The sequence below is a fragment of the Phasianus colchicus genome, chromosome 1 (genome assembly GCF_987193195.1).
Source record: "Phasianus colchicus chromosome 1, bPhaCol1.hap1.1, whole genome shotgun sequence".
Lineage (NCBI taxonomy): Eukaryota > Metazoa > Chordata > Aves > Galliformes > Phasianidae > Phasianus > Phasianus colchicus.
In genome coordinates, this window is record NC_143436.1 from 54,767,971 (window position 1) to 54,792,996 (window position 25,026).

The 25,026-nt window shown below is 41.6% G+C and overlaps 2 long non-coding RNA genes across 2 annotated transcripts in view; one reads left to right on the forward strand and one right to left on the reverse strand.

Moving 5' to 3' along the window:
* The window catches only part of LOC149919612 (uncharacterized), a 79,724-nt gene that overhangs the window by 4,952 nt on the left and 49,746 nt on the right, over positions 1–25,026 (forward strand). The gene's annotated exons all lie outside the window — the stretch shown is intronic.
* LOC149919613 (uncharacterized) overlaps positions 640–25,026 on the reverse strand; it is a 70,812-nt gene continuing 46,425 nt past the window's right edge. Inside the window, exons 3-4 of the long non-coding RNA XR_016467996.1 lie at positions 7,539–7,622; positions 640–6,963 (exon numbers count right to left, since the gene is read on the reverse strand). This is a non-coding gene — a long non-coding RNA (uncharacterized LOC149919613). The remainder of the gene's footprint in view (positions 6,964–7,538; positions 7,623–25,026) is intronic.

The following is a 25,026-nucleotide window of genomic DNA, read 5'->3' on the forward strand; positions in this document are numbered from 1 at the left end:
GGTCTTGGGACTGGTGCTCTTCAACATCTTCATCAATGACACAGACGATGGCACTGAGTACACCCTCAGCAAGTTTGCTGATGACATCAAGCTGAGCGGTGCAGTCGATACATTGGAAGGAAGGGAAGACATCCAGAGGGACCTGGACAGGCTGGAGAAGTGGGCCCATGTGAACTTAATGAGGTTCAACAAGGCCAAGTGCAAGGTGTAGCACTTGGGTTGGGGCAATCCCAGATATTTATACAGGCTAGGTGAAGAACACCATAAGAGCAGCCCTGTGGAGAAGAACTTGGGGGTCCTGGTGGGCAAGAAGCTGGACATGAGCCAGCAGTGTGCGCTTGCAGCCCAGAAGGTCAACTATGTTTTGGGCTGCATTAAAAGAGGAGTGGCCAGCAGGGAGAGGGAGGTGATTGTCCCCCTCTACTCAGCTCTTGTGAGGCCCCATCTGCAGTACTGCGTCCAGGCCTGGGACCCCCAGTACAAGAAAGACGTGGAGATCTTGGAATGAGTTCAGAGGAGAACAACTAAGATGATCAGACGGCTGGAGCACCTCTCTTACGAGGAAAGGTTGAGGGAACTGGGCTTGTTTAGCTTGGAGAAGAGAAGGCTCTGGGGAGACCTCATTGTGTCCTTCCAGCACTTGAAGGAAGCATAAAAACAGGAGGGGGAATGGCTGTTTACATGAGTTGATAGTGATAGGACAAGGGGGAATGGTTTTAAACTGAGACGGGAGGTTTAGATACTGGGAGGAAGTTCTTCACCCAGAGGGTGGTGACACACTGGGACAGGTTGCCCAAGGAGGCTGTGGATGCCCCATCCCTGGAGGCATTCAAGGCCAGGCTGGATGTGGCTCTGGGCAGCCTGGTCTGGTGGTTGGCAACCCTGCACATAGCAGGGGGGGTTGAAACTAGATGATCTTTGTGGTCCTTTTCAACCCAGGCCATTCTATGATTCTATGACATAGATATCTTTAAAAGTGTTCAGAAGCCATGCACTGTACTAACAACTCAGTACAAAGAGATTGGTGTAAGTTAACAGAGTAGAATAAGAATAAGCAAAAGCAAAATATGTTTAGGGATAGTATGGAGGCTCTGGGGAAGGAATAAAGAAAAAAAAAAAAGTGAAGACAAAATCAAATTGAAAAGATCTGATGCAGACATTTGCTGATGAGCACATCTGTACAATGACAAACACAATGACAGACTTTCCAGCACATCACTTTCATTCTTTGCTACAGGCAAAATAGAACAGTTCTCTCATAACAGAAAGCCTTTGCTTTTATTTTCAAAATTCAAAAAGAGTGAAAGGAACAGCAGCCTTTATGGTAGTAGTGTAAAACCTGAAAATGTGTCCTATGCTGAGAAGTCCCAAAAGTCAGTCAAAATATTATGCTGGGAGGTTTCAATCACTTTGAGAATCCCACAAAAGATGCTATTTCAAGTTTCTGGCAGTAGGCTACAGTTCTCCACTGTGCTAGTCCAGCTTTACTGAATTAAGAGCTGTAACCCTGATGTTAAAATGCTCTGCTATTTGTCCCACCTCCCCAGCACAGTACATGCTGTGAAGTCAGTGCTGCACCTTAGGGCTGACCTAGCATACACAGTGGAACAAAGCTGCGAATCTCTTGGCTTGACACATGCTCTAACACCAGTCACCAGTGGAAAGGCCTTGGTACCCTCAGACTGTTTCTTACTTGATCTGTTCTTCAGCAAGTGAGTGGGCACCAGGCAGGGAAGATGGAGATGGAATGGGAGAAGTGGACAGTGCTGAGCAAATCAGAGCCATGCTTCCACAGCGTGCCTGAAGGGGACAAATGAAAGAGTATACCTCAACAAGCAACAAGTCCAAAAAGTCTTGATCTATTATAGAGAAGAGCTTGTTGACTAATGGAAAAGGAATGCACAATCAGGTTTTGTCAGGTTCACCTCCATCAATCTTTCTGCTGTACGTTTCTGTCTCTCAGATGTGATGTGAAGGGCTGGCCACAAAACAAGAATTTTATTTCACAATTCAGAAGGAAAAAAAAAAAAAATGGGGGGAAGGGGCTACTTTTCAAATCTGTTTTTATTATGCACCAGAACAAAGCCATCATGCTTCCAAAACCTTCACACATAAGAGCCAGAGAGGAAAAAGAAGAGGAAGCCAAACAGCAAATAGGTCAGCACCTGGGTTTTCCCCTCCAAAAGAAAAGGCCCAGCTCCCAGCTCCCAGCTCCCAGGCGCTATCAGGCAGAGGAGGGACAGCAGTGTGAACAGCTCTGCCAGAAGGCCGCGGGCAGCCAGGTTTTCTCCCCACGCACACTCCTCTCATTAACTCTCTCTCACCCTCTGCCCCCATCTCCTTGGATCCTCTCCACTCCACATAAATAATTACATATGGACTGAGCTAGCGAGAATGAGAGTATGCAGTGCAGTGGCTAGGACGTTCCCTGGAGATAAAAGGGAGCTGCAGATTCGAGTTCTTGCTCCATCTGATTTGAAGCTGATTTCAATTAAGCATTCATTGGACAAAAGAGAAACGGCCCGTATACTTCGGTGGTCAGGGAACCACTCCAAATCAGAGTGAGGACGCGAACCTGGGGACACACTTTCCTGGGAAGCCTTCTAACCCCTGGCAGATCGATCAGCTCTCACATGTGAAACATGAGTGGGAGGAAGGTTGGAGCACTCAGCCAGGCCTAGGGGATATGCCTCTTTGGGGGGCTTTTCTCAGAAAGGAAACCCTTTGGAAGGCAGGAGTCTAGACGGTGTGCCAGAGTCATCAAGTGAACCGACGGATAAGCACGCCCCCTCCTCTCAGCCTTCATGCAGGCCCCCACACAGGCTCTCTCCCACCAGAATTTAAGTAAGCTGAGAAGTTGACATAGGCATCTCCAAGGTAGGACTCATTTTCTTCTTTCCCACAGTTTCTCTACCAACCTATGAAGGTTTCTGCTGATACTATAGTTGAAACAGATAGATTCTCTCAACAAGTTCCAGAGAAGCATCATTTCCAGGTGGAAAAGTTGATCTTAGTATATCCTAGATTGCATGGGATGGATCCAATAGTAGTAAAGAACAGTAAAATTATCAATCATTACATGGGAAATGGAGAATTACTTGACAAATGTTTTTCTTTCTGATTCAGAAGGAAACGCAATGATATATTCAGACCCTAACTTGATACTTGCTGTTCCACTGGCAATTAGGAATGATGTTAAACAGCAGTCATTAATAACATTTGTAAACTCACAGGACTTGATTACAGTCCTGGTGAGGATTGCCAGCTTGGCTGACAGAAGTAGCTGCAAAAGGGAAAAATATTTAGGCCTTTTAAGGTGTTTAACTCACTCCCACATAACGATCCATTAGCTTTAAATGGCTTAAAAGCTGGTTAACAAATGAATCTCTAAAAGTAATTTTAGCAGAATAGCTATCATTCAAGGAACTGGAATTTAGGAGAGCTCTATTCTTGGTGCCAGCCACAGCTACCAGTTTTGTCTGAGCCAACAGTTCAGACAAAAACAAAACAAAACAAAACAAAAAGGTAGAAACAGTGCCAAAACCACTGCAGGAGAAGTTTTAAACACAAAGGGGATATAGGCTGATAAAAGTGATGTGGGGAACAAGTCTGTTATAAGGATTAATTCCCCGTCAACTGTACTACTTGCATTTTCGGAACAAAAAGCAAGCTCATACATCTTGCAACAAAAGCTTTATGTCACTCTTTTAGCAATGAACCAGGCAACTCACATGTAATTAACTTTGAAACAACTTCATGCTCACATTAGATAATCAGTTGAACGTGACTCTCCAGAGCAATTCCAGTCTTTAGATAAATAAGCAAGGGAGTTTGAAAGAGTCAGTATATAGCTCTAGTGAGAATATTGCTGAAATAACACATGTAGTTCTGGCATCCAAACTTTACGAAGTGTATTCAGAATTTGGAAAGGGTTCAGAAAAGAGCTACAGGAATGACCTGTGGTCTGGAAATCAGACTGAGACTAAAGAAGTTTAATCTGATTTATCCCAGAGAAGTCTAAGAGGTAATATGATCACAGCTCACAGATACTTGGATGGTAGAGTAACTAGTGTAACTGTAAGAAAGAGATTTTTAACTGTAGGTGTCATATATAGCGTAAAAAGCATAATGAAATCCACTAGGTTGAAACCAAAGATGGACAGGCTCCAAGCAGAAACAGGGCATGCATTTTCTTTAAACTGTGAAGGGTATAATAATTGAATACGATGAACCAAATACTCTACCCAATACAGTCTTTAAGGAAAGACTAAAATCTGTTCATTAGCGTGGACAGAAAAATATCATGAGCTGTTGCAATTAAGTTTGCTGATATTTTGTAGACTTATAGGAACATTAAGGTTGGAAAAGACCACTAAAATCAACTATTCAAACCAGCAGCCCACCTCCACCATGCCCATGACCACGTCCTCAGTGCCACATCCACACGGTTCTTCAACACCCCCAGGGACAGTGACTTCACCACCTCCTTAGGCACCCTGTCCCAATTCCTCCACACCAGAGGTTGGACTGACAGCCATAACCTATCATGGATTTTAAAAAATTTTAAATCCCTGAATGCGTGGGTGTAATTGGTTCATTGTTCTTTTCCTAATGGAACACAATAATTGATTTTACTTCATGGTTTCCTAAGACAATACTGAACTGTTTGGAAACACAGTTATGTATAGAGAACCCTGTTAAACATCCACTGCTAAGAATAACTTTTAAGGAGTTTCAGCTCTACTACTGTAATCTAAATAAGGGTTTCTGCCACATGCTGCAGAAAAACGTTGCTTATCTTCCTGTAATAACATGAAGGCATGGTTCCAGAATATTCATTCCAGAGAGAACAATACTGGTCCTGAGTGTCTGCTCCTGTTAATAAGCTTTACATTATTCTTTCAACCAAAAGAAGGCTACCAAAAATAGCAGAGGAAAAAAACATGCACTTAATAACCAGCAATATTTCTAGCTATTGGTATATTCCTTCACACTGTAACAGAGCATTTAGTAATGCAAACAGTCACATCAATGAATCAGCTGACATTCAAGAAAACTCATCCTGCTGCTCACTCTTCATCTCATAGGCCATGCAGAAAATATCTGTCACCCTTCTGAGATTGCTACCACTTCACAGTAAGAGAAGACTACATTTTCTGTAGGAGATGGCTATATCCTTTAAGACTGTGCAGGAAAAATTTACCTTATTCTCATAAAATCAGTAACATGAGAAAATGTACCTGGGTGTGGGTTTCAGTAGGAATTCTTCTATGGTTCAGTAGTACTCAGTTCATAAACATTTCAACAAATCTCAAATGATTAATGATTAAATCAGACTAAAATCTTGAAGTTGTGCTCAAGTATTCCCTTTTTGTTTTGGGGTCCGCTGACTCCAAAATACCTGAAAAGCATCTTTTGAAGGATAGGGGAAAATTCACAAGAAACTGTACCAGAGTAAAAGCCTTGAGATTTTTGGGAAGTTCATCCAAAACCTTGCTGCAGAAAGCTCACAAGAAAACACAGAATGTTGGGATTAATCTGACATTACTGAATGGAGAAAAACAAAGCACATTGCCAGTGTCCTCAGAATTGCACCTAATTTCAGTAAATAAATACTAATGTATACCTTAGGTATCATGGCATGTAATCTTAAAACAGTGACAACGGTTTAGACAAGGTATTGCCTGGGACAGCCACGAGTTGGTCTCAGGTACTGTTAGAAGAGAGAAGTTCCAGTGCAGGGGTTGTTACAGCAAGCTCTTCAGGTGACAGCCACAAACGCTGTGTGAAAGAAAGTTTCTCCCATGACTCTCCTCCCTATGAACTAGTATCCAAAGCAGAAACAAAGCTGTCAGTGGTCTAATCCACATTATACAACAACAAAAGCCCTTGATCCCATTAGTCAAAGCCCTGAGCCCACAACAGATGCCATGTTGGCATTTCAATCCTCAAATCTGGACTGGTGCTTGGGCAGGACACTTGAAAATCTTATATTTAGTGCTACTGTGGCAAGCAGTAAAGAGTCATCTGCCAGGGATCACTGTGCTCTGACAGCAAAGGTACCACTTACTCCTTACATAAGTCTTTCATTCCTTCATATCTATAGCAGGGAAAATCACAGTATCTCACATCACAGTGTACAATAGCCACTGCTAAATACTGGCAGTTAATAGACACACTTCCATGTAAATTTCTGCCTTTTATCCATCTTAGAGAGCATGTCTGTCTTCATGTGACACTGAATAGAGTTCCACAACATCTGAGAAGCAGCACAAGTTAAGAAGAGTCTGCTCTATCATTTGCTAAATGTCACTTCTCCTGAGCTTACAGAAGACTTGAATTGCTATTGTGTCTTTATTATTGCTATTTATTGTATTGCACTGCAGTAGTTTCACATGGGGATTAACACTTCAGCACACTTGGCACTGTACAGTTCCATACTCTTCTTAATACTTAAATTATGTGATCCTCCTCTCTCTGCCTCTCAGTAATGTCCCAGATTAGCACCTGCAAAGGGCATGCTTCAGACTCTTCTGTGAAACCTTGAAATACAAAATCTTCTGTTTTGAGACGCGAACATGTAAAAGTTGAAGATGACAAAAAAATCCAACGTACCATAGCAGTGTAATCTGGTCAGCATTTTTGCTGCCCAGCAGGGCAATGCAGGGCCTCCAGGTCACAAGGGATATGTCATACCACCTTCGCCAGCAGAGGGGACGGGCAGCTGGGTCTGGTGGAAGCGATGTCCCATCAGCTGGGAAGCACACCTTCCAGCACAGCCTGTTCGCAGACGCAGTGCCGCATGCAGCACAGCACCATGGCTTCCCTCCAGCTCGGGGCCGCCCGCAGCAGGACGGAGGCCTGCACTGCAGACGGAAGCAGGAGATGGGGTCTGAGAGCATGAGTCTTGTCCCGACAGCAATTGACTAGACAGGTCTGGTTACAAGCAGCTGAAGATCTGACCTACAACACACAAATCCAGCATGAACAATATAAAAATGGAAAGCATCCTGTGCTAGGGGAACATCTGTTTAGGTGGTGAAAACCCCTTGGAGTGCATCATTCTGGGTGAATCAGCACTGCTGAGACGGCTGTTCAGCTGCCCGAGTGGCTGATTTCATTTTTTCCCAGCTTAGCTGTGTGCCATCGCTAAGATTTATTAGTCGCAGCACTGCACAATTCCGGGAGGTGCGGTTATCAGGAAGTACTTGGCTCCCCAGCACTGTTACCAGGCTTCGCACAACATAAATTACAAGGTGAGCTCTGACTCACAGATAAGCAGACCCTCTGTTATGCCTTGCTCTTCTGAAATCGTCATTCCTAACTGGCTTTCTCTGTTGCTTCTGAAAGTACAGAACAAGACCAAAACTCTTTATTGGTGTAAATGAGCATCACTCCATCAAAGGCAGTGCAATGCAATGCTTGCAAAGCATCTGTCTCAATTTCAAAACTCTCTGAACTAAATGTTTGGTGTTAAGAATTTGTAGGCCTGTTATTCTTCATAATTAAGCCGACCACCTCAGTTAGGTTTGTCTTACCTCTCACAATGCTTCTGTAATCTCTGTAGATGGGAAGAACAAATCTTGTTCTTTTGATGTGTCCTTTATGAGTCAGGATTCTGTCTGCTTGACACAAGATGAAAGAGCTTTATCATCCTCTTAATGATGAACTAATACAATATGATGCTCTTAATCATGAAATCAAGTCTGGATAAGAGAAGCCTTGTGACAAATTCTGGAGGTCCCTATTTCTTCTGCAGCCCCCCTGTAGCTATGCCATCCCAGGGCTGCCCAGTCAAAAATCACAGTGCTCCTTTCTGCTCTACCTAGGCAAAGTAGTTGTTCCCAGACAGATTTCTCTTCCATTACCAGTCAAGCAATGCGCCAGGTCCATGCATAGGTCAGCTGAACAGCATTGCTTTTTTATGCATATTAAAAAGTTACCAGAAAATGAAAACAAAAATGTGCGTATAGCAAATACATCATCAGAAAACTTCAGCATCATGATAAAATCTGAAGCACCTGCAGTTCTTCAGGATATCCTCTTCAACTAAAAATACCAGTTTTCATTTTATTTCTGGGGGGAAAAAACAGAAAGCGCTTTCCTATGTAGTAGACACTTCAGAGGTACTGAAACATTACAGAAACTCCAGTTCTCTGTCAAAGTTGAAAGTTTTGAAGAAAAATGTTGATGGTCTCCACCTGGGTAAACCTAAAAAAAAAAATTCTGTGCTATTGCTTTCTTACATATACCTAAGCAGTAGTCATTTTATGAGCATGGATATAGAACTAAGACATAAGCCAGAATTTAAGGAAGGCATGAAATTATTAATCTAGTCTAGCTCTGAATTTTGCCACAAATCTCACAGCCTTGACAGAGACAAATGCATACCAAATTTCAAAGAATGTTTTTCTCCTTCTGTCCTAACCTCTAGCTACAACCTCGGCTTCCCTTGAAAAAGACTACAAGATCAGATTCCACCTCTTTAAGCAACAGATTCTTGTTAGTTGCTCATTGGTCAGTGACCCAGGACACAGAAGAAATGTGCAGCTCTTGAAAAGGCAAGTCTTAATTTCTTAACACGACAAATAGTGGTATGCAACACCCCATCTACTTGATTATTTGCCCCAGCACACCAAATAAACTAGTGCCCAAGGAAAATCTGTAAATACAGGCAAGTACAGCTTGAATAACTTTTTAAATCAGAACTGTAATTTTGCTGACAATATTTTATAAATGTCTTTTTGCTCTTTGAAATCAGAGTCTGGCTCCTCATTATGCCTAATGAAACAGTGGTTACAGCACTCAGCTGAGAGTCCTGTTTTCATACCCTTTACTTGGTCTTAACCACCCAGCTGAGTATCAAGTGTTCTGTTACAAACACCCTATGAATCCAGTGTAAGCAGTTTGGTTGGAAAATACAGATATTTGGAAACATGTGCTGCTTTTATAGTCTTGTCACTGGTATAGACCAAAAACCCAAGACCTAAATGTATCCAAATCCTTCAGGAAAAGACTGTAAAGGGAACAGCCAGAGGATGACTGAGGAATCAGTAAACAAAAGAAGACTTGTTTCCTCCACATGCTGCAGAAGCATTACTTGGCACAAAACAGTATGCTGATGTATGATGGTATGTCTTGTGGCAGAAACACCAGCCACATTTAAAGACAGACTCTTCTGCCCCCATCCCTTCTCTCCTAAGCTCGGAGGGAGCCATAAGTTGAGTGACATCCTTTGGCACAAATGTGCATCATTCAGCTGACCTTAATCTTGTCCTCATACAAGCAGAACTCAGTTCAGGTAAGTTTTATCTGAGTTAGTGTTGAACAAATGCTAAGTAGAAATGGAACAAAAATATCAGGTTGTCAACTCATAACAATAAGTTGCTGAGTTTTGGCATACAGTAAAATTCAAATTAATGGAAAATGATAAAAAGCCCACAGGATAGTCATCTGTCAAACTGACACACACTGCTGCTTTAAGTATAGTTTACCTAATCTGTACTGCCTAATGCTGCTTGAATAATGTGGCTACTCAGCCTAAGGGACAGATTTCCAGGTCCTCATATCACCTCCCTCCAGCACTTTGCTCCACTGTTCCTGACAGCAACATGTTGAAGATGAATTGCATAGCTTGCATTACTACCTTTCGGTCAACATCTTAAGCACAGAAATGGAATGAAAGTAACCACAGCATTTACTTTCATTTCACTGTAAGGATCTTATCTTCTAAGATTTTGTATTACTGATCAGCATGGGAAGGCAGGACGTAACAAATAACTCTTACAACAGTGTGAATGTGTTACTCTCATACCATTAAGCTGTCACATTTTTATGCCATATTTCCAAAAATAAAACTGGATTGGTTGCAGATCACAACCAGCGGAAGATATTTGCTATTAATCACTCTGGGGAGAAAAAAAAATCACTCTCAGAACTGTGCATTTTCAAAGAGAGTTCCTGCAAAAAAATAATTTTCAAACTAAACTTTATTAAATGTTGTGTTTGAATAGTTCTCCATTTGGTAAAGACCTTTTATCCATTAACACTGGAAAAGAGCCTTCATGGGATTCGTTCCAAATCAAATTTAGGAGAGAAGCAGGGATAGTGTGTTCACAGACACATATGTGCAATTAAACGAGTACATGCTTTCATAACAAAGAGCCAACTCAATTACCTCCCAAGTATAAAGCTTACAGAGAGGCAGATGTGATCTTTATTCCAGAAGGTTTACCGAGCAAACATGAGAGAAAGAATGTGGAAGAAATTTATGTGAAAGCAAATACTTCTTACCTTATAAAATCCCCATTGGCTGATTACAAAAATCTCTTGGAAATGCCAATTAGTCAGGTGTCTCTTTGTCCTTTTTAATTCTTCTACCTTTATTAAATCAATATTTCAGACAATTTAATGGCTCCCCAAAGTCTAGGTCAAACAGAGAAGCAAGAGAAGGTAGAATGAAAGGCTGTGCTCAGTTTTGTGCCGTGATCTAACTGTGGATGAGGAGAGAAAGAATAATTTGGCTTGATTAAATAACTAAATATACAGTGCCTTGAAAGGAAAATTGGCCTTCACTCAGAGAACTCTCAAGGCAGTCCCTGACTAAAACCCATTACTGCTGTGGGTTGCAAAGTTGTTGCAAATGCTCTTCAGAAGCATTTCTTTTTGTCTGCCCTGCTCACTGGGCTTTTTATCTCCTCTCTGATACTACCCTATGAAGAGAAACCTCAAGGCTGATTCAGGACCCTGACCGCACTCAAAACTCTCTCCACCCTCACTGGCAAAGCAAGGCTCTGCTGCCCACATATTTATGTTTCTCTAAGCACTTTCCAACAGGTGCATAAAATCTGATCATGGCGAGGCATGGAGAGCAGTCATTATAGACCTTTGTCAGGTTCAGAGGTACACCAGAATTTGGCTACAAGAGAATATCATGCCATAAGGAGAATTGAATGAATGCAGCAAAACTGCTCTGACTGAGGGGGGAAAAATGAGGAATATCAATCTTTTCCACAGGAAAATTTAAAAGGACAAGCTGAAATTAACTGATACATCTCCACTCACCATGAAATAGATGCTACTGGTTCACAACAGTAGAGATCTGGCTGAGGATGTATATTATAAGCCACGTCTCTCTTTTAAAATGATGGTGGTGGGTCCAGCTATGAACCGAATTATTTGCTGAATGTGCTATGCTCATCTCATATGATTAGATAGGACTTTAGAGCAACAAATCTCCCAAACAAAGCACTTAAGTTTGGTATCTAAAGAAGAGGTGAGATTAATTTCAAACCTAATTATCCTAAATCCTTGCTTCCCATCCCCTCAAGACTGCTTGCATTCTTGCTAAGAAAGCAGAGTTTCCCCAACTCAAGGATCAGACTTTCAAGGAACATCATTAAAGAAATAAAAGGGCAAATATGCAAAAATAAGTCCAAGCATTTCTAGGAACTAGATTAGATTTAACTGCTTCTCAGTGATATCCCATATGCCTCAGAGTAACGATATGAAAACGTTCAGAGGACACAAGAAGAACAAGAAGTGGGAGTACTCTAATTAGTGAATTTTTATCTTAACACTCGCTATTAACTAAAAGCAGAGAGGGAAAGCAGAGGCAGTGCTGCAGGAAAAGGGCAGAGAATGGGACAGAGAGAAGCCATAAATACAGAAGACCTTCCCTTTCATTTTGGAGATCAGCCAGTAGCTGAGCCAGAGCACACACAGGGACAAAGAAAGTGGGAAGATACCAAGCTAGGACAGGAGGAGGAATTGTGCCTCTGCACATTTCTTTGCCTGAACAACTTGAGAAATGGCACCATTGGACACAAGAATTGGAGTAGGGCTGCAGTTAAAAAAAAAGGAGAATCTTTCCTATTTTCAGAATGTTATTCTCATAATATTCCTGTAGTGCAAATAAACGGTGTCACCTTCAGTCTGACAATGAATAAAATAAGATCCAAAGTGATCAAAGCAGTGTTTTGAAAGACTAAATTCTACAATTCATAGTAAAAATCATCAAGTTTTCAAGGAAGTTTTTGTGTAGAGCTTTTACTGTGTTGGTATGTTTGCCTACTGGAAAGAAGCATTCAGCAAGAATTGTTTAATTTCCAACTGATCTAAACCAGCTTTTCCTTCTCACTTCACTTTCACAATGAAGTGCTTGAGGAAATTAAAGCCTTTACTAGATTGACTAAAAGGATTCACTCAGCAATGATCTGGGTAGCTAAATTCTTTCTTAAATTTCTGAAATGAAAAATAAGCACTTAAAATTAATTTGAAAAATACCAGTGTTTCATCTAGAAAATGATAACATGAATATAATTCTTTGAATGAGTAGAAGTTGTTTTCAAGGATCCACACACTTACTGAAACAGATTATCTTGTAATGCAAAATCCATTTTTTCACTATGAACATTAAAAAAATTGGGAATTCCTACCATCTTTGAGCAAGCAATTATGTTTTTTACAAATCATCTCTACAACTTTGACTTGCAAGTCCTCTGTAGCAAATGGACTGGACTAACAGTTTTCAGTGTACGTGGATGGATTTAGTTTAGTACAATTCCATAAAGTCTTGCAATTTATTTGGTCTGTACTTCTTTAACATTTTGCATGCTGATCACATGGACTGAACAAAGTAATATAAACCTCTTCTATCACTGAAAATGAATTAAAATATTTTGTATTCCTCATTTGGCAAGACCAACTAATATTCACATGGAAGAACAACAGTTTCTCTTCTCTATTATTATTGGCTATCAGAACTTTAATGTGTGTGGCATAACAAAAATGATAGTAATGTCAGTACTTAGAGAGTTTCAGCTGCCAAAATAAATCTGTACACCTGCACAATTCTAAGACAGAGAGGCTCCACACCTTGAGGGGATCCATCTCCACTGCAGATTTTCCTGGATCTGGGCCATTGCTCATATTATACCCACAGACTGAAAATTCCTGAATTCCTCTGCTTTGACTTCTACACGTTACAGCAGGGCATGAGTCATTTTACCTCCTACCTAATGTGTCATTTCCCATCATCTATTGAGCATGCACAACCAGAAGAAGCATAGCCAGAGATATTTCTTATCTCGCAAGTTTGTTTATTTTGAGCTAATCAGTCATACTGACGTCTGCTTGGCCCTAATCCTGGTTAATAACCCATTTGGGTAAATCTGTTCTGTGCAGGACCATGCTTTATTGTACTACTGAAGACTGACAAATACATCTTGAAGAAAGTTATGATTTAGAATAAGCCCACCTAGAAACTCCAGTAATTTTCCAACAAATGTTGCCCATGAACAAGCTTATGAAGTTCCAGCATGAAGACTAACTTTGTCCCTAGGGTCAGAGTTGGACAGCAGTCACATTTCCAAGTAGGAAAACAACACAACCTCCTCCATCCCCAAGATCTTCCTCCAAATCACTACTGCCGCTTAAAAAAAAAAAAAGGTCCACCCTTTGATGTGAACTCTTGAATATGCTGAGGTTATTTTATTATTCAGTTTCTTGTCTCCTGGTAATTCTATATCCTTGCTAAACATTGATTCATATTTGTGAAGGCGAGAGCAGATCAGACGGATCATCTGGCTTGTCTTCTTGCATAACTCACACCACAGAATTTCACCCTCTGATCTCTGAATAAAGCCTTGTACCTTGTGGGAGATCCAGGGTATCTTGATTTTGTCTCCGAATGCTGGAGAATTTACCACATCCTCAGTTAGCTATTCCAGACATTTGTTGCCTTCAGAGTTAAGACATTTAAGTTTCATTTCCAATTTAGATTTTTCTGGATTTATCACTTTCCAAGACTTACATCCTGCTGTGCTCAAGGCACAACACGAGCCTTCAGTATCCCATCCTTTACCACATTCAGAGACTTCATGCCAAGATCCAGGGGGCCTCTCAATCTCCTGCTCAGATAAACCCATCACCTGGAGTTCCTTGCATCTCCAGCTGTCAGGAGTGGGTTTAACAACTAATTGACTCTGTTAATTCCTTCCTGATATCTCTGTAGGTCCTCATTTGTGCTGACACCAGTAAAGGATGCAACAGGACTGAGTAGCATGGGACGTCTGCTCCTGAGCAGACACAGCCCAGACTCCTCCAGCCCCACTGAGACCTCATGCTTGCTCACCACTTGACAGCACTTTGTCACCACTTCCTAGGACGTGCTACTTCCTCACCTGGTACACAGTATGCAATGTTTATTCCTTGTCTGCCTAATCTCTAACTCTTCTGGCTTTCCTCAGCAATGCTGGCTATACCTCTCCAGGCTTGCCTCTGGCTATTTGTTTCCACAGGAAATACCACATCACCTGGAAACTTTGAATTTTCCTTCTTACAACATAAAGCTTACGGTAATTAATTCTTTTCTTCTCTCAGCTTATATCCTTGAGACGCTGCAAAAGGCAGCCCAAAGAGAGACATCTTGAGAATCCTGTAGTAACTGTCTCTACACACTTCCACAGCTGTTTGGATGTGACTATTACAGGTGTGTTTCAGTGTAGAGACATACAAAGGAATGTATGGAAACTGCAGGACTTAAACAGTTCAGCACAACTGTTTGTATCCACAGGTAGATGTTTACTTTCCTTCTGTCCTGCAGTGCAGCATAATCTGAATTTATAGCAGGCTACTATGAATGCACAGATGAGCATGACAAGCAGGAGCACTAAAGTCTGTTTTTCTGCTGTACTGCCTGAGGACCTGTCGTAATCTCACAGAATGTCACAAGGATTCAGCCCATCCCACAGGCCCTTCTAGCCAAGGCTCTGGCAGAGGCTCTTTCTCCAAGCCTACTTTCCAGAAACTCCCAAAATCTTAGCAATGCTGAGATCTTTCTCACTCAACTAATTTGGCTGAAATTAGCCAACCACTTCAAAAGCTCTTGGGAAGAGGAATGACTTGCAGGCAGGCGGGCAGACAGACAGACAGACACTTATGCAGATGGACAGTCACAGGCTGAAAAGGGGGAAGATAAGTCATTTGTGTTGTGGGAATTTACTCCCAGTGTCCCCACTGATTTTTTTCTCTTCTGCTTTACAGTATCTGTTATGCAGTCATGGGCTGCTTACCTTTGATATACACCAGGGCTAAGTTTACCAGCACTTGGAGCCTTCTGGAAGTCATTTCTCTGAGATTTCTGTCTTACCCCTATTCCTGGTAAATTCATATTAGAGTAGCCACCAAGAAAACCTATAAAAAGTGACTACTGCTTGTTCTCAGGATCCATCTGTTGCTCTCAGCAAACCCCAGGAAAGTACTGACAGCCTTAATTTGCTCTGAAAGGCCACTGAAATCTGCTTTTCTGAAGCATCCCATGCCCTGCAAGCCTGCAAAACCAGGAAACACCCTGAGGAGCCTTTTTCCAGACCCTCTAAGCCACACATAGCCCCAAAGACAAAGAAGAGAGACAAAATCAGAGCAGGATGCCTTGAGGTGCCAGGGCAGCCATCTTAGCTAGTGGTCTGCAGATAGCAGGGGGTCCCCATGTTTCCCTTTCAGAGCAGGACAGGTGCTCTGTCAGCACCAGGGTAGCAAGGGCAGGCTCTGCAGCAGGAAGCAGAGAAACAACAAGCTATTAGGTGCCAGGAGAGCTCTGTATGGAGTGTTAGTGCAGTCAGAATACCGTGAGCACAAACCAGACCATACACTGCGGTATCGCACAAGGCCTCTTCTATCAGCCCAGTGTGAATTCGCTGCTCCCCTGAGAAAAATTAAAGTGTCCAAGGCAGCAGACAGTCTGTTTGCAAGCTACAGAAATAGTGAGTGGTTGATGTCTAGACTTGGGAAAGGAAATTCCTGTTCGTGTGTTGTAGAACAACACACGTACACACACAAATAAAAAAACAGGAAGGCGCATGCTGCTGTAGTCTTTGATAGCAGCCCAAGGGAAATGTCGTAACTGGGAAGAAGCTTCAAACTCAGACATCACCATCAGACTTGTGAAGAAACTGAGTGCTTTGAGAAATAAGCCTCAGAGAAAGCAGGTCCAGCACATCAGCACAAAACTGACTCCAAAACTAATGCAAGGGACAAAGCCTTAGGAGAGACCCAGTTAATTGAAACAGTTTGAGACCTCTCAGTGATAGACTAGGAGGATGCAAGTTGTCAGTGTCCTGTCAGCTGAGAGAGATGAGCATTTGGTGCCTTTAAGGCTCCTATCTTTTGGCTTGAGTGTCCATCTGTGCTCAGATACATTAATCTCCCTTTGAGTAGGGAACGGGTTGATATGTGCACACTTACTAGACCCTACTAAGATCCTCACCCAGACACATTTATCACATTATAAAAGACCTGTAGAAGTGCCAGTTTTAGTGAGTACTGTGTAATGTGATTCCAACCACAAAGACTTTATTTTTCCACCGTGATGAGGACCAGAATCTCTTATATTCTAAATAAATAAATAAATAACAAGGAGAAGGGTCAAGGGCTGCAAATCATACTGACCCGTTTCTTTAATTAATAGTACTACAAGCTTTTATTTTCCTTCTTTTTTTCTTTTTTTTCTTTCCTCTCCCTCCCTAACATATTTGCTACTAGACTGGAGGGCACCCTGATCCACTTAGCAAAGACCAGAACAGATTCACAAAGTCTTGCCAGGCCTCAGACATTATGTGATCTGAATGCAATTTCTCCACCCAGTCAACAAACACTCTATTTTTATTATTTTCATAAGAAACTAGTAGGGAGGGAGAGAAGGAGGAAGAAGGGAGGGGAGGAAATGCCCTTTGACCAAGCAGAATGCCAGAGCTCAGTGAATTGTTACTAGCACAATATGTTAAAACTAAAGCTGGACCGTGTCTTTTCATTTCACAGCAAACCTTGCCTTAGGACTGGAAAACAAAATTTCTATTCCACTGGGCTGGCATAACAGTATTAGACAACGTAAGACAGGAAATTAAGAAGAAATTACCAGTGAGATGTCGGGGGAATGTAGAGAAAAGCCTCATTCTTTTACAAAAAAAAGAAAGCTGGGACAATAACTCTGCCCCTGCTAGCCTTTCTCTGGGTACACTCAACCCACAGCTAGCCCTCACTGCTGGCCAGCCCCCTATGGCAGCCCCATCCCGTGGATAAGTTCCTTGATAACTCAGGGGAAGGCAATTGTGAGCATTGTGAGAGTGCTGTTTGGTGCTCACTGGAAAGAAGAGGAGAACAGAAGCACAGAAAGGCCACCACTGCCAGGTTGTCATCAAGGCAGTGCCTGCAGCTTTTGGGCAAAATGGGGAGGGTTTGAGTCAACCCTATGGAAAAAACAAGGTCAGAAAAAAGAGACTGCCAAGCTCATGGCAATTCACACTCTTCACATTGTGTTGTCTCGCTGGCCCCTACTAAAAGGATGTCTGTGAACAGACCAGAGGCTACTTATCTTGGCAAAGTGAGCTCCGGGCATCCAAGCAATCTTGCCAGAAGCAATTCTCTCATACCTTGTTTCTCAATGTCTTCCCAATCCAAATATTCTTCAGAAAAGAAGTAGGGTTTAGAAACACCTACTGAGCAACTGTCCAACAGACTATTTATTATAGAACATGTTGCTGAACTGTCACATTCACAAAAATGTAGGTGGCAACTCCTGAAGCACGTGGGAGACTGACCAACCTGATATGGGGTATTACCAAGAAAATCTCCCCTGTGGAAGATCGCCTTTAGAGGAAACACTGATGCAGCAAAAGCCTTTACTACACAGCAGTCCTGAAAGTATTATAAAATTGCTGGAAAGCCTTGTGTCTGATTTTTTAATCGTACCTAATGCTTGAGATTCCATGGGGGAAAACATGATGATAGATTACAGTAAAATCCTTATTGAGCAACTTTTTCATACAGCAAATCAGATTCCATTCTTGGAGAAGAGTAATGCGCAGTAAGGGGTCCTAGAGGTTAAAGTCTTGTTTAACTGTATAACTATAACCACTACTGGCTGAGGTGATTCAATCCAAGCAGAGTCAATGCCTGTTTCTCAGATTACCTTCCTTGGCCGAAGAACTGTATCACAGCTCTCCAGCATGGCCTTGCCTGCAGAAAATTGCCCTCTTGGTTCGTATCTGAAAACCTCCCAGGGATTCAGCAGTGTTCCCACCTTATCAGAGGAAGCTGTGAAGATGAGTGCGTACTTCATCCTATCATTTCCAGTATAATGCAAATTGTACTTATCTCAGTCTTTCCTGCCATTTGCCTCCAGCATAAAAGATCCTTATTGCCTGGAGATGCAAATGCTTTTCTTCAAGGTAAATATTTTGATTCTGAGTGTGGGTCACTGGGTGGAATGTAATAGCCTACACAATGCAGGATTAGAGGCTAATAGAACTAACCGTCCCTTTTCATCTTAAATTTGCTATAGCCTGCACCTCTGGTTACATCCAAATAGGACAAAGGATGAGCTATGGAGAGGGATTTCAAGCAGCTCAATTATTGAAAAAAAAAATCCACATTAACATTTTTCTTGCTAAAAACACTATAGCATTATATGTGCACAGTGCAGAAGGCAATCTCTGAAAATGAGAGTTGATACAGGTCAAAGTGTTCCCCTCTTGTCCAGACCGTCAAGCTTCCTCTCTGATAGATTCCTAGCTAAGAGCTAATGCCACAGTTGCACTATTCATTGGTGAAGAGTTGTACAAAATGGATTTCAAATACCATAAACCACCTATTGCTAGGAGCAGATGGCTTACGCTGCATGCCAACACTTCTGTCCAGCACAAAGAGCATTCAATGGGTGCTAAAAGTTAATATCTGGTAGGTTGGTTTTTCTTCCTGCACACAGCAGTTTGTTATGAAGTTCCCTACTGAGCTACTTCCATCTTTGGTGTGAAATAGAGGAGGTCATCAGAGTTACAGTAAATACTGGGGACAGAAAAACTGCATATCATGTTAGTCCTTCTTGCTTTTTACTTGTTAATTCTGCTCATGTAGTTTACAATGGCTATTGAATATCTTCAAGACTGCAGATACAGACTAATAAAAATCTCATTGAAATCTGTCAGAAGCTTCTTACTGATGCCTTGGGCTCCGATCACACCCCGGTTTATTACATGCTCGTTGGAAGAATCTAGGAGAAATCAAGAATGCACCTGGATAAAGAAACACATAACTTGTATATTTGCTTTCTTCTGTCCTTGCATCATACTCATTTGTAATGGTTAAAATATTTTTTCAGGCCTGAAATCCCACATTCTGTGTTGGTTAATTTTTTTAACTACATGGTGCAGCCAGATGGTGAACCAATAACATTTTTCACCTCAGTTGACACAATTAAACACTATGATTTTCAACCACCAAGAAAAGTTGGCTGGTTAAGTAAGGGCAGTTTGACAACTGAGATATTTATGTAGAGCCAAAATGAGATAGTGCCCTATATTTTAAACAGTTCAAGTCAGAGGAGAAAAATGTAAAATTGGTTCCTAGATAATAATGTCTAATCTTTGTTTTTATGGCACATTGCTGTGCAATTAAGGTTGGCCCATGAAAGCTGTGCATGAGCACACTCAAATTGCTGAATGGCCTCATAGATGGCAGGAAGGAAAATAAATATTCTACTGTTTATACTTTCTGAAGTAAAATCTTGGAGATAAACAGTGTGTCAGGCTGACAGGTGTGACTTCTTTAGCCTTCGCCTGATGAATTTTTCATTCACAGCAGAAGCTGAAAGCCTAAAACCGTTGATGGAATAAAACCATTGTTCAGATTTTGATAGGAGTATGAATGTCTGGGTCTCAGAAGGGTCTGACTTCTGTGTGAAGAATCGCAGACACTGTTGTGCAGGTGGGGGGAAGGACTGCACTGCAACCATGCTGCATCAGGCTGCTGTTTCACTCAAAGTGTGGCAACGTTAGGTGTCTGGAGTTTTATAGCAAGCTGCTCAGATACATCTACCCATGACACTTGGAGACCAGAAGGGTTTTTCAGAGGCTTCTCCTGGGTACATAATTCTCCATAAAGCACTCAAAGCTGTGCATACCACACCATTCTTCATTTTGGCAACTTCTACATTTGACAAAACATTGCCCAGTTCTTTGGGAAACTACTGCATGTAAGCAAGCAGTAGGAGCATTAATACCATCTTCTGGCTAACCATGACTGTTTTGTCCTAGGTTTCTGCTTAGGTCAGCCCCAGTCCAAGGAGGACTGAAATATGGATAGAGAGATATGAATTTGAATCAAATACAGAGAGCAGAAAATGATGAGCAGAGATCACCTGTGTAAGCAATCTCACACTGTAGAAGAAAAGCTGAAATCTCCAGGCTAACCAAATGTGAAAAAAGGCTCTCTGAGCCCCTGCCAGCAAATGGAAATTCCAAGAACAACAAGTTAATCCAATAAGATCCAATAAGACATTGAGATTGAGAAGTAGAGAGACAAATTGTGTTCATACTCCATGAAAATACAGAGCAATTGTAAGTCCTATAAACTCCCCAAGATTATTTTTCCTGTCCAAGAAAATCACTTCTGTCTCATATGGCTTGAATTTAAACCAACTAGCTTAAATCCTGGACCTTAACTCAATCGCTGAGAAAATAAAAAGAAGGTAGGATCAAAGTTCAAAGCAAAGTGGTGGGGCAGAGGATGGTGCTGGGCATAGGAATAGCAAGGCAGGCAGACTTGGTCCCCTTGCCTCACAGTTTTCATACGGACTATGGGCCAGTATGCTAGATGGGGGTCACTTTATAAAGCTGGAACAGCAGGAACCAAAGGTGAACATTTATTCTGCTTCAAGTTTCTAAAGCTCTGTCTCATCCCAGATGGCTTATCAATGGTCAGTGACTGTGTGGATGCACAACACCTCGAAGACATCATTTTGCATTGTCAAGCATCTGCAAGCATTTGAGAAGAGAAGGAGAGAGATGTGTGTATATATATATATATATAACCCATCACCACTTCTTTTGTGTAAAGCTTTCTATTACACATTAGCAGTCTTCCCAGCTGTTTCAGGCATAGATCATTTCAAGTTTTTCAGAGTAATTATCTTCACAGTCCCTTTTCCCCTCTGGAACAGTTGATTTATAAGGTGATGGCAAGACTGTACTCCATCAGGATGCTTAGCAGTGAGGGAGAGATTGAAACTTACTCTAAAACCTTTATCCCTTTTACTTGGTAAATTATAAACATTACTGGGGAAAGGCAAGAGGGTTGGAAAGTGCTAAGCATGACTTAAATGTAAAACAATGGGAAAATCAGGGCTAGGCTATGACTAAACTGCACAGGAGTCTAGACCACACACACACACACAAATACATGAAACTGTTAAAAACTGAAGACCAAATATATATTTTTTTCCATCCCCACGGACGATAACTGAGAGGATCGATCCCCTCTCTAGAAGTTCATGTCTACTTAGTAAAGTTATTTGAAAAAAACTTGCTTCCTGTCAGTATTCATTACCTGCCACGCTTACTCCAGCAACAATATGTATTGGTTGCTGCCATTAGGACTGAAGAGCCACCAGTATCATGAGAGTCAATTCCAGAATGGAAAGAAAAGTGATTGCAACTGAGAATGTGTTTGGCAGACTCTTATCTGCCAATGGTACCAGTGGTAGTGTTTCGCTAACATGGCTGACAGAAGTATAGGGAATGAAGCAGAAAGCCTTTAGTCTCCTCCATTTACCGCACTTAACCTGGGCTTAGAAATGCTTTTTTTCTTTTTTCCCAAAAGATCTGTTGTCCTGTTCACAGCACAAAACAACAGACATCAACAGCACTTCTAGAACACTGTACTATTTTCTTGATTAAGACTAAGATTTGATTTCTTCCTCCTGCTTGAACTTTTTCTAAAGATGAATCTACATAATATCCCCTTTAATTTGATTGTTCATTTCCTTAAAAATAATAATAATAATAATAATACTTACATATATAATCAGGAGAAAAGAAATGGTTTGTTTCTATAAGGTTGTTTGTATACAAAATACTATGCTATAAATTTGCATACATGGAGTACTCAAATAAAAAGGCTTATGTTCTGCTTAAAGGTCCACTCCAGAAGAAAATGAAACCACTATTTTGCTATTTATATTTACCAAAATAAGAAAAAGTTAGAGGGATGCAGAGATGAAGCAGAAGTGAGGGGAGCATGCAGCTGAGTGGGATGGGTAGAAGAACGTGCAGCTGGGAGTGAGGCATGGCTGGCAGTGCTGAATTTTCCTGCTGCCGTAAGGGCATTTCCAGAACATCTGAAAGCAAAACTTGGCAAACAATACAAGAGCTGGATGGGAAGGGAGTAATACTAGGGATAAAAAATGACCACTTTCCAGAAATAAAAACAAAACCAGCCACCAATTTCTCCATTTCGGAGCAGGATACCAGTAAATATCAACAGTATGATACTCCCACTTAACTCCCCCATTCATATTCACTTGCAGTGGTTTCCTCACCATTTATCAGAGGGAAAAGGCAGCAGTTTTATTTACAGAGCAATATAAATAACAAAGCCTGAAGAGAGGAGCAGGATGCCCCAGCTCTGCAGTGGTGACAGCAACAGGGCTGGCTGTCAGACACACTCCCCTATCTGCTCGCAGCACAGTGATCCAATACTCTGCTACCAAAAGCTGCAGCCGCTCACTGCCAGCGTAGGCACAAAACACGACCTTTTCCTCCATAAATAACAGTACACCATCCAAGTGCTATTATTAAATTCTTTCAAGGGTGATGCAAGCCATCCCAGGAATAAATAGTCTGGTACACTGTTATGGAGGATGGTTTTGTGGGGAGGCAGTTTAAAGAAAACACGACCCACATCAGATTAGGCTTAGGCAATTCAAGGGAAATTATGAAATACACACATTTTTCAAAGTGTCACATTAAACACTTTTCAAAATCCCAACATCTGACTATTTGTATTCTTTTATGTGAGACTATGTAATCCCTAGCCTTAGATTCCAGCAACTGAAAGCACTTGAGCCTCACACAAAATGGTTGCAGCTTCACCAAAATCCCACCAAGCGCCCAGTCAGAGCATGTCCAGTCAGTGCTAACTCCAGTCCCACTTGGTCCAGCCAAGGACTGTTCTCCCATAATGCAGGAAAGTGTGAGTTTGCCAAAGTGCTGGTTTGCAGTCCAAACCAATACTCAGACAAAAACAATCTCAAAATAGAATTATGGTCCTAATTTATCTCTCTTGAATATTAATAGAATGTTACAGTAATTAAAAATAGGCCTTTAAAAAAAATAAAAATCAAGATATTTCCAAGGTCTTAAGCCAGCAGCTCATCTCTCTCAAGCATTCCCAGTCAGTGTTCCTTGCCCTAACCAACTGTTGTAGCCCTCAGTCACTAGAAAACATGTCAACCCCCAGACTAGAAGAGGTATAAAGGGGTGTCCATCCATGCAAAAAGAGGGACTGTAAATGTAATCTCTTGTCTGGGGCCTGAGCTTCCTAAGAAAGAGGTATAACTCATACTAGAACTTTTCCCCTACCCTTTTTTTTTTCTTTTTCTTTTTTTTTTTTTCCCCAAATTCGTCTCCTTTGGGAGGATTTAGGCAGCACAATCTGACTCTGCTGCTCACCACATAATGCACCGTTCACATTTTTCCCTCTCCCTTTTTGTCCCAACTGGATTTAGTTGGCAAGGCAGGAAGGACGGGTCTTTGTTAAAATCAAGAACTTTTACAATCTCTAGGGTCTCCTTCATGTTATTCAAGTAAGACACAAGTTCATTTCTGGTTTACCCTAGTGTAATGACACTTAGGTAATTCATTTCTCTGCACTGTCCCTTAGTGCTAATGTAAAGGGAAATAAGCCTGGCATGAATGAGAGCATAGCTCTCATGATACAGGATAGTTTGCCTTTTATCTCAAGTCCTCTCACTTCACAATGCTTTCACTGCACCCACAAGCCTCTTAGAAGAATGAAGGTAAAAGAATGACACTATGGAATAGATACTGTCATGGCAGTGTGCTGCTGGAAGATGCTCAGACACTGTAATCTCTACAGCCTCTACTAGAGAGAATACAAGTGGGGAAATATCTCTCTCCACCTTTGCCTTGCCATGGGTGACAGAGGAATTACGCTAATGGTATTTGAAGTAGTGTCAGTATTTCCCTTGAGAAGGAAGTCTGATCAAAGAAAAGGTAGTGTTATACCCAGAGGCATGACAAGAGTGAGAGCGTGTACAATTCAGAAGGATCAGAAGACATTCAAAAATCTATTACACAGGTTCTCTAGATCATTGGTTGACGAACTCTAATGGCACAGGGAACATTTTGCAGCATTCCTGCCCCCTCCCTGATCCAGCTTGAAAGCGGTATATCTTGATCTCAAAGCTGTGAGAGCACAAACATCTGCTAAAGAAAAATTAAGAAAAGCCAGCTGCATAAAGGATAAACAACACAAACTTTATCCTCTCTACTTTTTCCTCCACTAGTATTCTGTTTATTCACAGAACTACTTTATTTTATTGGTAGCTCTGGTGTTCAGCTGGTCTGAGTCTACACAAATTCTCTTTTTCCAATGGCATGATTCTGATCTGCGTCAGCTATGGATCAAGCCCCACATGGAGGAGATGCACTGTATTTCCTGTTATCTGGCCCTTGATCTCCATGTTATTATTTATCAGAGATCTGCCAGAACAACGGCTTCAAAGTCAGGCTGGGCTGCTGCTTGATGGAGGATGCCTGCCATGTACACTGCCAGTCCTTCATGCGAATCTCACACATCAGCTGCTCAATGCCATGCCCATAAATCTTCCACGTGATGTGCTGTAAGACTCCACAGAGGCACTGGAGTTTGTTCACACCGAAGCAGCAGGCTAGAAGGCAGTGGCTGACAAACAAGAAGCACTCATCCCCTCAGGTGGCCTTCTCTCCCCTCATCAGCCGCGCACTGTGAAGCGAAGTAGCTGAAAACCAGCTGTCCTTTCAAAAAGGAAAGAAGAGTTTCTTGCGGGCAGCGCAACTGTTTTATTTATTTATTTTCCTTATTTACCACACTCCAGTCGCTAGCTTGATTTCCCTTAATCTTACAAATCGCCTGCCAAGGACACAGAGCATCTGGCTTTCTTCAGCAAATAAACTGTTTGCCATGTGTCTG